General features: G+C 43.8%; 2 long non-coding RNA genes across 3 annotated transcripts; one reads left to right on the forward strand and one right to left on the reverse strand.

Annotated features, from left to right (window-relative positions):
- Positions 1-3,613: 3,613 nt before the first annotated feature.
- On the reverse strand, positions 3,614-9,493 carry LOC128313713 (uncharacterized). Its single transcript, XR_008294768.1, has 3 exons — positions 9,349-9,493; positions 7,086-7,203; positions 3,614-5,034 (listed from the first exon to the last, which is right to left on the reverse strand). It is a non-coding gene; the product is annotated as an uncharacterized LOC128313713 (long non-coding RNA).
- On the forward strand, positions 8,618-11,273 carry LOC113594547 (uncharacterized). 2 transcript variants are annotated; one of them, XR_003414939.2, is made up of 4 exons: positions 8,618-9,709; positions 10,008-10,131; positions 10,682-10,727; positions 10,834-11,273. It is a non-coding gene; the product is annotated as an uncharacterized LOC113594547 (long non-coding RNA). The 2 variants fall into 2 exon arrangements; XR_003414938.2 differs by having other exon boundaries at positions 10,682-11,273.
- The last annotated feature ends 1,108 nt before the right edge of the window (positions 11,274-12,381 follow it).

Consider the following 12,381-nt stretch of genomic DNA (forward strand, 5'->3'; position numbering starts at 1 on the left):
GATGATAAAGCACATGCTAGTTGTCAAAACTCCCAACAGTAGAAAAGTGTGTTGTGTGCATACTTCTCATCTCCTAAAGCGTCACACTGCATCCAGCCATCAGGCACCACAGTTGATGCAAGAGGGCATGGGGGCACATTTCTTCCACGTACACAGAGATGTTTCACAGCTGGGGATTGCTTTGTGTGCCCCTTGCAACTTTCTCTTTTCATTTAACAAGGTACCAGGACATTTCTTTCCTACTGGACAGACCTACCTCACTCATTTTAACTGCTCCGTCATAGCATTTCACTTAATGGGTGTACCATAGTTTATGTACCTATATCTCCAACAACGGGTATTCGGTTGTTTCCAGCTTCTCCTGATTACAAACAATGCTGCAATGTAGGTTCTCGTACATATTTCCGTGCAGTTCTGTAGATGTTCAATTGTCTGAGAAAAAGTACTAGAGGTGATGTTGCTAGGTCAAAAGGCATGTATGTTTAAAATTCTGGATATAGCTAAATTGCCACCAAGAATGGCTAAGCAGTCCCATGGTATATTCTTCTCCCAGTGCAGTGAGAAAGTGCTGCTGGTCCATGGCCTCGCCAACACGGGGCATCCACAATCATTTTCATCTTTGTTCTAAATTTTACAGAGGTGAGTGGCTTGCATTTTTCTATTTCTTTTAAACGTGAATAGGTTATTAAAAGAAACAACTCATGGCCTTTGCTAAGGTATTTCTGGGCCTGTGGCTATAAACTATCCCCACTCACCCCAAGTTGACAGCCTCCCTATTTTCTGGTATGACAAGATATCTCAGGTTTGCCTTCCAATTTTCCTATCCCAACCCTGTAATCAACCAATTCTCCAAGGAGCCAGGATTCCTTTAGTGCGAAATGATATTTAGGGACCACAATTTGGTGCTGGGGTGCTCAATGCTACTAGGCTGATTTTTTTCCTCTAAGTAAAAAAAAAATTTCCAGCTTAGAATTCTATATCCAGCCATGGTATTCTAGTGATGAGGACAAATGATATTTTTAGATATACAAGAATTCAGAAAATCGGCCATCTTCTGACCACTCTTAGGAGGCGTGTCACAGAATGAAAGAGTCAACCAAGAAAGAGGAAGGTTTGGGATGCAGGAAATAGTGGAGCCAGTCCAGGAGAAGGAGCTGTCAGGGACAACAGCTATGCATCGGTCCAATTTGAGCATGAGGATGGACGGCTTCAGGAAGTAGGTCTCTGTGAAATGGGGGAGACCAGCAGAGTCAGAAATATGCCTGAGAAGTTGCACATGGAAGAGCACAGCTGTGGATGAAAATCAGGCTAGAAGGGAAGAAGGGTCCTCGGCTGGAAAAGCCAGCATGGAGCATCACAGGCCATCAAGTAAACTCTTCAGGCAAGATTTGCGGCGGGGAGGAACCAGGGTCTTGTTTCCACCTGGAGACACACGCTGAATGCTGATGCTACATCTTCCCATAACTGGCAGCCGCAGAGGCCACTGTGAGGCTCCGTGCAATTTTTGCTTTGTAATTTGTTTTTCAGTTTTGAAGTTATGTCTTTATGTATACCCGACTACCCCGGACATACATATTTAGGTTCTTGTCATATTGTTCCATAAGCTTAATTTGTGTCATGCTTTGATTGGTAAATTTGTCTACTTTTTCTTGGCATTAGATTTCTTCATATTTTGGTAACTTACTTTGCAGTCTCATCTTGAGGAGGAGGGTTTTTATTTGTTGGGTTTCTTTGACCAGTGTTTGACTTCCAGTCTCTCTCTCTCTCTCTCCTTGTCCAGGAGTCTACCATTTGTTGGTTATCTCCATGGTAACCAAGAAATGTGCTAACAGTGCCCTGAGCTACTGCTCCATGATGATACCAGGCATGCCGCAGACCCAGGAAAGGAGGCACACACAGCTGGGCTGGACTCCCGGTCAGGAAGCTGACGCTCAGTCCTCTTCGCCCACCTCCCTAGGCCCTCAGCTCCCTGTAACCCACAGTCCCCAGCAGCAGGTGGGCAGCCCTGGTTCCCAGCTCTGTTTCACCCAGTGAACCTGCTTGGGATCCCTTTCTCATAAGGGCTTTCCCCCAGAGCTGAGCCTCCAATGCCTCCTGCTCACTCCCAAACCCATGAGTCCATGAGGCCTTTTCTCTCACCACGCACACTGTTTCTGCTCATTTTTTGGTTCAAAGAGATGTCTGCCCCGCTTTCTGAGCCTGGCTCTGTCTTTTTCATTACCTGTTGACAAATTTTATCTTTCGTCGTTATGTGACCAAAACAAGGAGTGTGGTGAATGCAAATGTGCTGTGCTGTCTCACCCAGATCGATATCACTTTTATTACTTCCCCTTAACTTTATTCCCTTCATCCTCCCTCGTTGTCCACTCTGTATCCATTCTTTCCTTCCTTTGCTCTAAAAGAACCTCTACACTGCTGGGCGAGCCAACGTGCCCCAATGACACTTCCCAGCCTCCTCTGTATACAGAAGTGGCCAGTTAAAAGGTAAGGAAAAGATAATTACATGGGGCTTCCAGGAAAGTTCTTTAAAAGGGCCTGACTCAGCTGGAAGGCGTGCCTTTTTGCCCTTTGATTCTCCTTTTCTTGTACCTGAAATGCCGGATGTGATGGGTAGAGCTCAGCTGTCATCTTGAGACAATGAAGTCACTTTGAGGGTGGCAGCCACATGCTGAGAATGGCTGAGCAGAAAAGCAGCAAGTACCTGGGGTCTCCAAGAGCGAGATCAAGGTGGGCTCAGCAGTGGAGACATAGCCAAGGTTCTGCCCCAGGAACTTTCCAGTTGGGATGACCATCAGCTGCAGCTGCCGGAGTAATTTCTCAATAGACCCTCGGTATTCGCATTATTCCCTGAAGATTCAAAGTTCCAGGTGGGAGGAAGCATGTGATTGGCTGAGCTTGGGTCAGGGGCGTTTTCCGGCTGCCAGGAGGTTGAGAATCCCTGGCCCCTTGGGCATCTATAGTGGGACATAGGCACTGCCTCCTACTGAGACCCACACAAAGGATTCCTCCCCGGAGAGTCCAAAAAAACGATGGGGAACATCCGCTGTGCCCCTGCAGTAACTGATTCACCAGGACGTCTTTGGCCAGGATCCCTCCCCTTGACCAGGTGAGCTGTGGCTCTTTTCTACTCACTACCAGGGTGGATGCAAATGAGAACACAGGGATGGGCTCCCGTCTTGGCAGGCATCCTGCCTTTCCAGGCTTTTCTTAATTCTCCATTGTCTGGTCTCTCTCGTGCAAATCCTGGGGAAGCTCTTTTCTTGGATCCTGGCTCGTGGCACTCTGGGCTTTATCTCCATCTCATCTTGCCATCTGTCCCTAGCTCCCATCCCAAACCTAGCCCTTTACAATAGCCAATGCACACAGGCCCGGCTGTGGTGTTCATTCAAGGACTTCCTTTCCAAATGGTCAGCCCATTCTTAGAAGGTCTGGGCCAGGTGTCACCCACTTAGTCAGGTGACAACAGTCCTAGCAGCAGCCATGCCTTCCTGAATCACTGTGCCAAGATGCTGATCCTTGTGTCCTGTCCCCTTTAGGTTCTTTCCAGGTAGAGATGGCAACATGAAGGACAGGTGACAAAAATGTGAATTTGCTTTATTTCCACTTTTTAAAAAATGTTTACTTATTTTGAGAGACAGAGAGAGCATAAGCTGGGGAGGAGCAGAGAGAGGAGAGAGAGGATGCCAAGCAGACTCTGAGCTGTCAGCACAGAGCCCAACATGGGGCTGGATCCCACAAACTGAGATCATGACCCGAGCCGAAATCAAGAGTTGGAAGCTTAACCGACTGAGCCACCCAGGTGCCTCTATTTCCAAGTGTTACGCTCATTTATGGATCTGGTGCTGGGCATTGGACGGCCTACAAAAAAACCCCAAAAAAACAAAAAACAAAACCAAACAAACAAAAGAGACACACAGTGCTTTTGCTGGCACAATACGCAAAGCATCAGGAAGATGTGCCCTCTTCTCCTCCGTCTGCCAAATCTTACCCAAGTGCATCTAACTGGAGGGCCTAATTTGATTCCAGAACCCTAGAAGCAAGGAAGCCTGGGAAATGCAGCAGTCAGCGTTCCAGCCCCAGCAGGCACACTTAGAAGGAAATGAGAAGGGGTACCCATGCCCACTCACCATATCCTTAACCCCTGCCATCAACAGGGAACCCCACAGGAAGCTACTTGCACACACCAAGATTTGTGGGTTGTCACCGCCTGGTCCCAAGGTTGTAATGTGTCAGCCAGGGACAGATGACAGATGAAGCTACCCACCAAAGATCAGCAAACACCGTGACTTCCATACACAGAAGGTGGTAACTAGGTGGTTCTGGACGGTTTTTGCGGGTCATGTCAGGAGACTGCGGGTGCATCATTCCCGTATCTGACTTAGAGTGCCATCGGAGCATTAAGGAACCTTGGTGAACGGGGTCAGAACACATCTGTCCTTCTCCCGCTGGATGTTACTAACTACTTCACCCACAGAGGCCGTTCCTAATGATCTGGGATCCTCGCCGTAGAATCACAGGCACTTTTTTTTTTTTTTAATTGAGGTGAAATGTATGTCACATAAAAGTAACCATTTTGAAGTGTACAGATCAGTGGCACTTAGTACATTTCCAGTGTTGTGCAACGAGCACGTCTGTCTAGTTCCCAAACAGTTTTGTGTCTCCACAGTCACTCCTGATGCTCTCTCCCCCGAGCCCTATCCAAGGCTCTTCAGTTACTTATACACAGCAGTTTTCCGTTTTTGGCTTAAGCTCTCTTGGATTGGATTTCTGCACTTGTACTGGAAAGAGTCCTAAAATGGCAAAGCTCCAGCATAACCATCTGCTTGTCAGACAGGTCTTCTGCTCCCTTACCTAATGTAGATTTCCCTGTTCCACCCTCTTAAGGCAACACCCAGTTCTCACTTTCAAGGTTCTTAGCACAAATTACAGGATTACTTGTGTTCCTGGTTTAATGACGGCCTCCTCCGTGGGCCAGTACCATCCAACAAGGTGGGGACAGCTTATTTTGTTCTCTTCCTCTGACTAGCACAGTGCCTGTAAAAAGAATTTGTGCAATAAACGTGCCTGGGGGAAAGCGAAGGGGGGGAAAGGCGACATCTAGACATAAAGACACCAGGTCTGGAGTGGTCCCTAGCTAGTGACGATTCGCTACTGAGTTGGGGAGCCCCTCTGCCCCCCTTATCTTCCAAAGCCTCGTACCTCCTCAGCCCCAAAGAAGCAACTACAGACTGCCTTTTTGGAAACAGCTGCTGAGAAAAGGCAAAACAAAAGGGTGAGGAGGATACTGAAATACTGTTGATACAAATGCTTTTATCTGTTTGAAAACTTAATACATATTATACAAATTCAAACATATCACAAGGCTTTAGATTAGAGGGGGGGAGGGGGAAAGGTTGATTCTTTTTCTCACACCTACTAGGAGTCACACCCACTTGCTGTTCCCTTCGTGAAAGGCATCTGCTGTTACTAATCTCTTGTGTCCCAGAGAAACTATATACATATTCAAATGCATATATATCCCTACCTTCTTTTTAAACAAATGCTGGAATAACAAACAGGATGCTTTTACCCTCTTAACCTTGTATCCTGAAGTCACTTTCTAATCAGTACAAGGAGATCTACCTCTTCATTTTAATGCCACATAGTTGCATTGTATGAATGTTACATTTATTCACTCAGCTCCCCTTGAATGGACATTAAAAAATTTTTTTTCAACGTTTATTTATTTTTGGGACAGAGAGAGACAGAGCATGAACGGGGGAGGGGCAGAGAGAGAGGGAGACACAGAATCGGAAACAGGCTCCAGGCTCTGAGCCATCAGCCCAGAGCCTGATGCGGGGCTCGAACTCACGGACCGCAAGATTGTGCAAATGGACATTTTAGATGCTCCCTCTTTTTTGCTACTACAACCAATGCAGGAAGGCATATATGCCCTTTGCACATGCCTGCTAGTATGATTAGTATGATAAATTCCTAGAATGGAATTTCTCTGTCAAAGGGTTCATTGATTTTGAGTTTTGCAGAAGTCCTTATAACATTGGACCTCTGGTCAACAACACGGGCCCCTTTTTCCCAACACAATCGTCAACAGTATGTGTTAATCAAACCTCTTGATCTTTGGCAACCCGAAGGGTAAAACAGAATGCCCTTGGATATGGAATCTTTCATCCATATCCAGACTTGGTGTTTTTCTTTATCGCTTCAAGAATTTTCATTTTGTTAGAAATAAATGTTATAGGTGCAGTAGAGCTCATCTATGTATTCCTGTGTACTTTCATTCTCTTTCTTCCCCCCGTGGAAGTGACTGTCATTAATTTGATGTTCACTGCTCCCATGCGTTAGAGTTACGCTGCATATTTATGTCTCAAAAACAGTATTTTTGAATGTTTTAAAGCTGTATTTATTAGTCATCAAATTCTGTGCATACATAACTGTGTTTAAATTGTATATATCACTATACATAATATACCCCTATGAGTAAATATTATGTATTACGGTCATATATAATTAAACTGTGTACAGTATTCATCACATTTATATATTGCAATTGATACAGAAAGAACATTAAAGTTCAACTAGAATCACAAGGGGGCTGTCTTAACCTTGTAAGGGTTATATAGCAAAAATCTATACAAACATTATATTTAATGGAAAAAACATTAGATAGATTTCTTTTAAAATTAGAAACATATGTGCTCACTATCCTTCTACCATTTAACACAATACTGCAGTTTCCATGCAAGGAAAGAGGGGGTGTAAGAATCACAATGGGATAAATTAAAAATGTTCTAATTCTCAGATAACATGACCATATACCTAGAAACATCAGAATCCATTGCTCACAGACTAGAACTTATAGAAAAGTTCATATAAGATCAACCTACAAATAACAACGGTGTTTCTCTACCAGCAATTTAAATACATGGTTGTATCATGCTTTGGGAGGGGATGACTTAATACTACAAAGATTTTCTCCTCCAAATTAATCCATAAATAATGCAATTTCAATAAAAATTTCAGTTGGGCTTTTTGAGGGCCTTGATAAATTTCTGTGGAAGAAGAAGAGTAAAGAGAGGTTCACTTACCCTACCAATGACAAGAAAGCACAAATTGTTTGGTAGATGAGGTTAGAGAAGCTGGGTGATAATACTGGATCCCTACTTCACATCAGATAAAGAGGTGGATACCTGATGCATTGAAGACCTAAAGACAAAGGTAAAACCACAATATTAGCAGAAGGAAATTTAGGTGAAATCTTTGGGACCTCAGGGTAGGAAAGGACACAACAAAGCTCCAATATCATAGCCATGAGGCAAATAATTGATGAATTTGATCACTTCAAAATTTATAAATTTTGCACTATGCAGGACTCCAGAGATAAATAAATAGATATCAGAGGAGGGAAATATTTGAAATGTCTAAAATTGACGAGGGACTATCATCTAAAATACTTGATGAACTCCTACAAAAAAAAAAAAAAAAAGATAGCAACTTAATGGGAAAGTGGGAACTTTTAAGTTTATCCTGCTCAGAACCTATTTTGTGAACTGGTGTATGAACATATTTCCTAAGTCTGGAAATTCTTAGACAGCAATTTCTAATATTGCCTTTCTATCAGTCTCTCTATTTTCTTCTTCCAAATTCCTATTTGACTACTGGACTAAAACTGTATTTTGATCCACACCTCTCTCAACATACCAGAATTAGCTCAAAGGAGATAACAGACCCAAATGTAAAACCATGAAGCTTTTGAGAAAACACAGGGGAAATTTTATAAATGTTTCGTTAGGCAAAGAATTTTTTGAGATACAACAAGAACCATAAAAGAAAAGAAACCCCTATAAATAGACTTTATTAAAATCAAGAATTTCAAAAGACATTGTAAAGACAATGAAAAGACTGAAAGAAAATAATACAAATCACATACCTGATAAAGGGGTTGTATCCAGAAATACATTAAAAACTCTGAAAGTTCAATAGTAAGAAAACAAAGAACCCCGTTGTTTTTTTGTGTGTGTGTTTGAATGGGCAAAATATTTGGACATCACTAAAGTAGATATATGGGTGGGAACTGAGCACAAGAAAAGAAACTCAGCACCATCAATCTTAAGAAAATACAAATTAAAGCCATGATAGGATACTACTACACAATACACACCTATTTTAAATGACTGTAAATATCTAAACCATACCAAGTGTTGGCAAACACAGGAAACTACTTAAACTCCCATTTACTGATGGTGGGAATGGAAAATAGTCAACCAGTTTGGAAGTTTCTTAAAATGTTACATATATATCTACCCTAGACTCAGCTATTCAACTCCTAGGTATTTACCTAAGAGGAATGAACCTACCTAAATGTCCAGTAATAGGTGAATGGGTAAACAAATAATGGTTTGTTCGTGCAATGGACCCCTTGGCAATAAAAAGGAATAGAGTATTGATGCACTCAACAACAGTGATGGTTCTCAAAATAGTTATGTTGGCCTAAACAAGCCATTCAAAAAGGAACGAAATTCGCTTTATATAAAAGTCTAAAATTCTAGAACATGCAAACTCGTCTACAGTGATAGAAAGCATATCAGTGATTGCCTGGAAGTTGCGGGGCTGGGGGTGGCGGCAGGGAGAAGTGGGAGACAGGGATTATAAAGGAGCATGTGAAAACTTTGGGGGGCACAATATGTTAATTATCTTGATTGTGGTGATGGAGTTATGGGTATATTCATACACCAAAACTTATCCAATTGTAAACTTCATACATGTTCAATTCACTCTACGTCGCTTATTACCCCAATAAAACTGTGCCTCTGTTATCTCAACACAAGGGCTACCTCCTGGCTTTTGTTCTGAGAATCAGATGAGTGGAAACCCTTAAAACAGCTGCTGACCCTTTAGTGGTAAGTTCTCACGAAGCATCGTTTCTTGCGGTTGTAACAAACACAATGGCTCAGAAGAGAGTTACAAGAAAGCTATTTATTTCCTATAAGCAGGAAATCTTACCTCCTACGTGGGGTAGGAAAACAGTACAGGAATCAAATGCCTTGCAATTAAAAGTAAATGTTGTTAGTTTTCCTGGATATTTAAAAAAATTCTAAAAAAAAAAATGTTTACCTTAAAAAATGCAAGTAGTCAAAAAATCCACTTGATAGCCAAACCAATTCTAATTTCAGGTGTTGACTACTGATGCTTGCATGATAATTTTCTAAATTCTCTAAAATTCTTATTTTGTGATGGTTTAGATCTTTTGGAGAATCCTGGGAGAGTTCCCAGGTGTGTGTGTGAGAAAGAACCAAGCGTCCTTCTGCTGGAGACGATATTACTGTTTCACATTAATAATTGAGAACTTACATTTCCTAAGCCGAGCTCCGTAAGCCAAATTTCTGCAACCCCAAAGAAAACTTTCCGCGGACTAATACGGTTTTCGCATAGGGACTTTGGTGGGATGAATGACGTTCTCTAATTGGTTGAAGCTTTCACCGGCTACGCCCCCTGGTGCTTCGGGGATTGGCTGGCGCAGGGGGCTGCTCCCTCAGGATTGGCTAAGGCTGGCTTTCCACGCTCCCTACTCTCTCGCGATTGGCTGAAACTCGCTTTCCGCGTCTCATGATGCTCCCTTGGGATGGGCTAAGTCAGTGTGACATTCTTCCCGCCTTCACCCGGCTGCCCTCCTGTTTCCTTCCTCTTTGTGCTCACGATGCAGCCCCTGGGGGTGTGTGGGGTGGGGTGGATGCTTTTCTTCTGGTTCTGAATTTCTGCCCTTTATAGGGTCCTCAGGACTCCCCTGGGAAGGGCCCCTCACAATTACCGAACCTTTGGGCCGAGACCCAGCTTATTCCATGAATGTGGAGAAGCAGCTTTATCAGGATGGAGGGAGAGAGGGGTCCCTGGGAGTGATCCCAGTGGATTTCCTCCTGGAGTGCCCGCATTTTCCTCTCCTCCTTGAAGGTGAGAGAGGGCGAGGGATGCAAATGCAACTGTCTCTAACAGTTTCTGTTCTCATGGCTTAGGTGGAAGAGGAGGGAAGAAAGAAGACGTCACCACTGATGGGCTGTTTCCTTGCCTGACTCAGTTGGTGTGTCCATTCTGGATGGCTGCCTTTCCTCATGGCCTCTTGGATGGCTCTCCCATAAGGTTTGGTGGCAGCACGGGGGAACAAATACTTTTGTGAGTGGTGTTAATCTGGCCTTATGGTTAAGAGCTAAGTCTGAGAAAATGGTTGTGGTTCAGATCTCAACTCCAACATGTACTGATTTTATGACCTCTACAGGTGACTTAACTTCGAAAAATTTCAGTTTTTCCACATGTAGAGGGCTGCATAGCTACGTGGTAGGGTTGCTGTTGAGTTACAGGTGGGGAGAGCTTGGTACAATGTCTTAGACTTTGATTCGGTGACAAATGACTGGCCCTAGATTCTGCATAGCGGCACATGACAGGTGTCCATTTCTGTTCCTCATAAGACCTGTGATGTGTGTGGGGAGCGGGGAACAGCAGACACCAGGCAGACCGGTCAGGAGGCTCTGCCTTTTTGAACCTGTGCCATCTGGAACACATAGCCTGACAGGTTGCTGCAGAACCTGGATGGAGAGAGTGCGAAGTATCACGGGGTCTGCGTTAGTTCAGGCTGTTGTAACAAATTACTGTAGACTGGATGGCTTAAACATCAAACGTTTATTTCCCACAGTTCTGGAGGCTGGAAGCCTGACATGTGCCAGCACGCTTGGATTCTGGTGAGAGCCCTCTTTTGGGTTGCAAACTGACTTCTGCTATTGTCACAACTAGCTCTCTGATCTCTTCTTTTAATTTTTTTTTAACGTTTATTTATTTTTGAGACAGACAGAGACAGAGCATGAACGGGGGAGGGTCAGAGAGAGGGAGACACAGAATCTGAAACAGGCTCCAGGCTGTGAGCTGTCAGCACAGAGCCCGACGCGGGGCTCGAACTCACGGACCGCGAGATCATGATCTCAGCCGAAGTCGGCTGCTCAACCCACTGAGCCACCCAGGCGCCCCTCTGATCTCTTCTTATAAGGGCATCAATCCCATTCATGAGGGCTCCGCCCTCACAACCTAATTACCTCTCAAAGTCCCCACCTCCAAATGCCATCATCCGGGATTGGGTTTTCAACATGTGAATTTGGGAGGAACACACACATAACATAATAAAGTTACTATTTTCTTACTCTTTGGTTTGTCTATAACCTGCCTTATTTCAAGGAAACTGGGGTGCCCCCCCACCACCACGGTGCATGTAACTACACTCACACAAGATGACAGTATACATTCAGATGGATTCCTTAGAAACACCTAAAAGCTACCAATGCCTAGAACAGCACCCTGTGCATGTACCCTGATCACTGGCTTATTGGGTGAGAGCTCTGCCAGCCACTGCTGAATCAACTCCTTTGGTCCTTACAAGCCTCTGGTAAGAATGATCATCCCCATTTTACAGGTGAGGAAAGTGAGGCAGAGAGAGCCACCCTAAGGTCTCAAGGTCTGGTAGGCTGGAGAATCGTGGTTTGGGCCCAGGCACTGAGATTTTGTAGACCTAGCTCCATCCCTCTGCATAACTGCTTCTCAGACACACTCTTAGAACACATTCGTGCAAATACACACAACCATGTTTTTATCTGCAGTCATAGTCCCACCAACACGATGTCATATAGCCAACTCTATTCCTAAACAGCAAGGTGGTGTCTTTCTTTTATCTCATGGTGTTAGGAAATTGCAGATCCCAGATTTCCAAGAGTTTGGGGACTTATGCACAGCTGGAATGGTCAAATCATTGGCTTGTGAAATCTCATAGCTGGAAACTCACTGCATGACCCATCCATTGCTCTTTATGGGTGGAAGCACTGAAGTCTGGGCATTTGAAGGATCTCAGTCAAAGTTATCCACAGCTAGGACCAGGCTGTCCCTGCTTGACGTCATCTTTGCAAATGTGAGCTGACCCCCTTTTTGGGCAGGACTACTGTGCAGTGCTGCCTCGTGCCTTACAATCCCACAGATAAGTAATTATCTTTTCCTTGTGGGGGGAGAAAAATGTAGAGAAATCTGAAGTCATATATACTAAGTGGATCTTAGGTCCACTCCTCCAGAGACATCACTGTTACGAATTAATTGTGCAGACATCCTGACCTTCCCTATGACTTTATATACAAATATAGAGGACACATAGTAGAGTACTGTCATATTCCTATAGGTCTTTTAATCGTGCAGATTTGAGGTAATGGTAATCAAGTACTAATAATCTCATAGTAAGCCCAAATTTAAAAATAATACAGATTTGTTAAATTGTAAATTGAACGTTTACAGGAATTGTAGAATGGTAAAGCTGACATGCTTTGCCAGCATTTCAGGGTAGTGTCCCTTAAATTAATATTC

This window comes from Acinonyx jubatus, chromosome E3, assembly GCF_027475565.1.
Source record: "Acinonyx jubatus isolate Ajub_Pintada_27869175 chromosome E3, VMU_Ajub_asm_v1.0, whole genome shotgun sequence".
NCBI classification, from domain to species: domain Eukaryota; kingdom Metazoa; phylum Chordata; class Mammalia; order Carnivora; family Felidae; genus Acinonyx; species Acinonyx jubatus.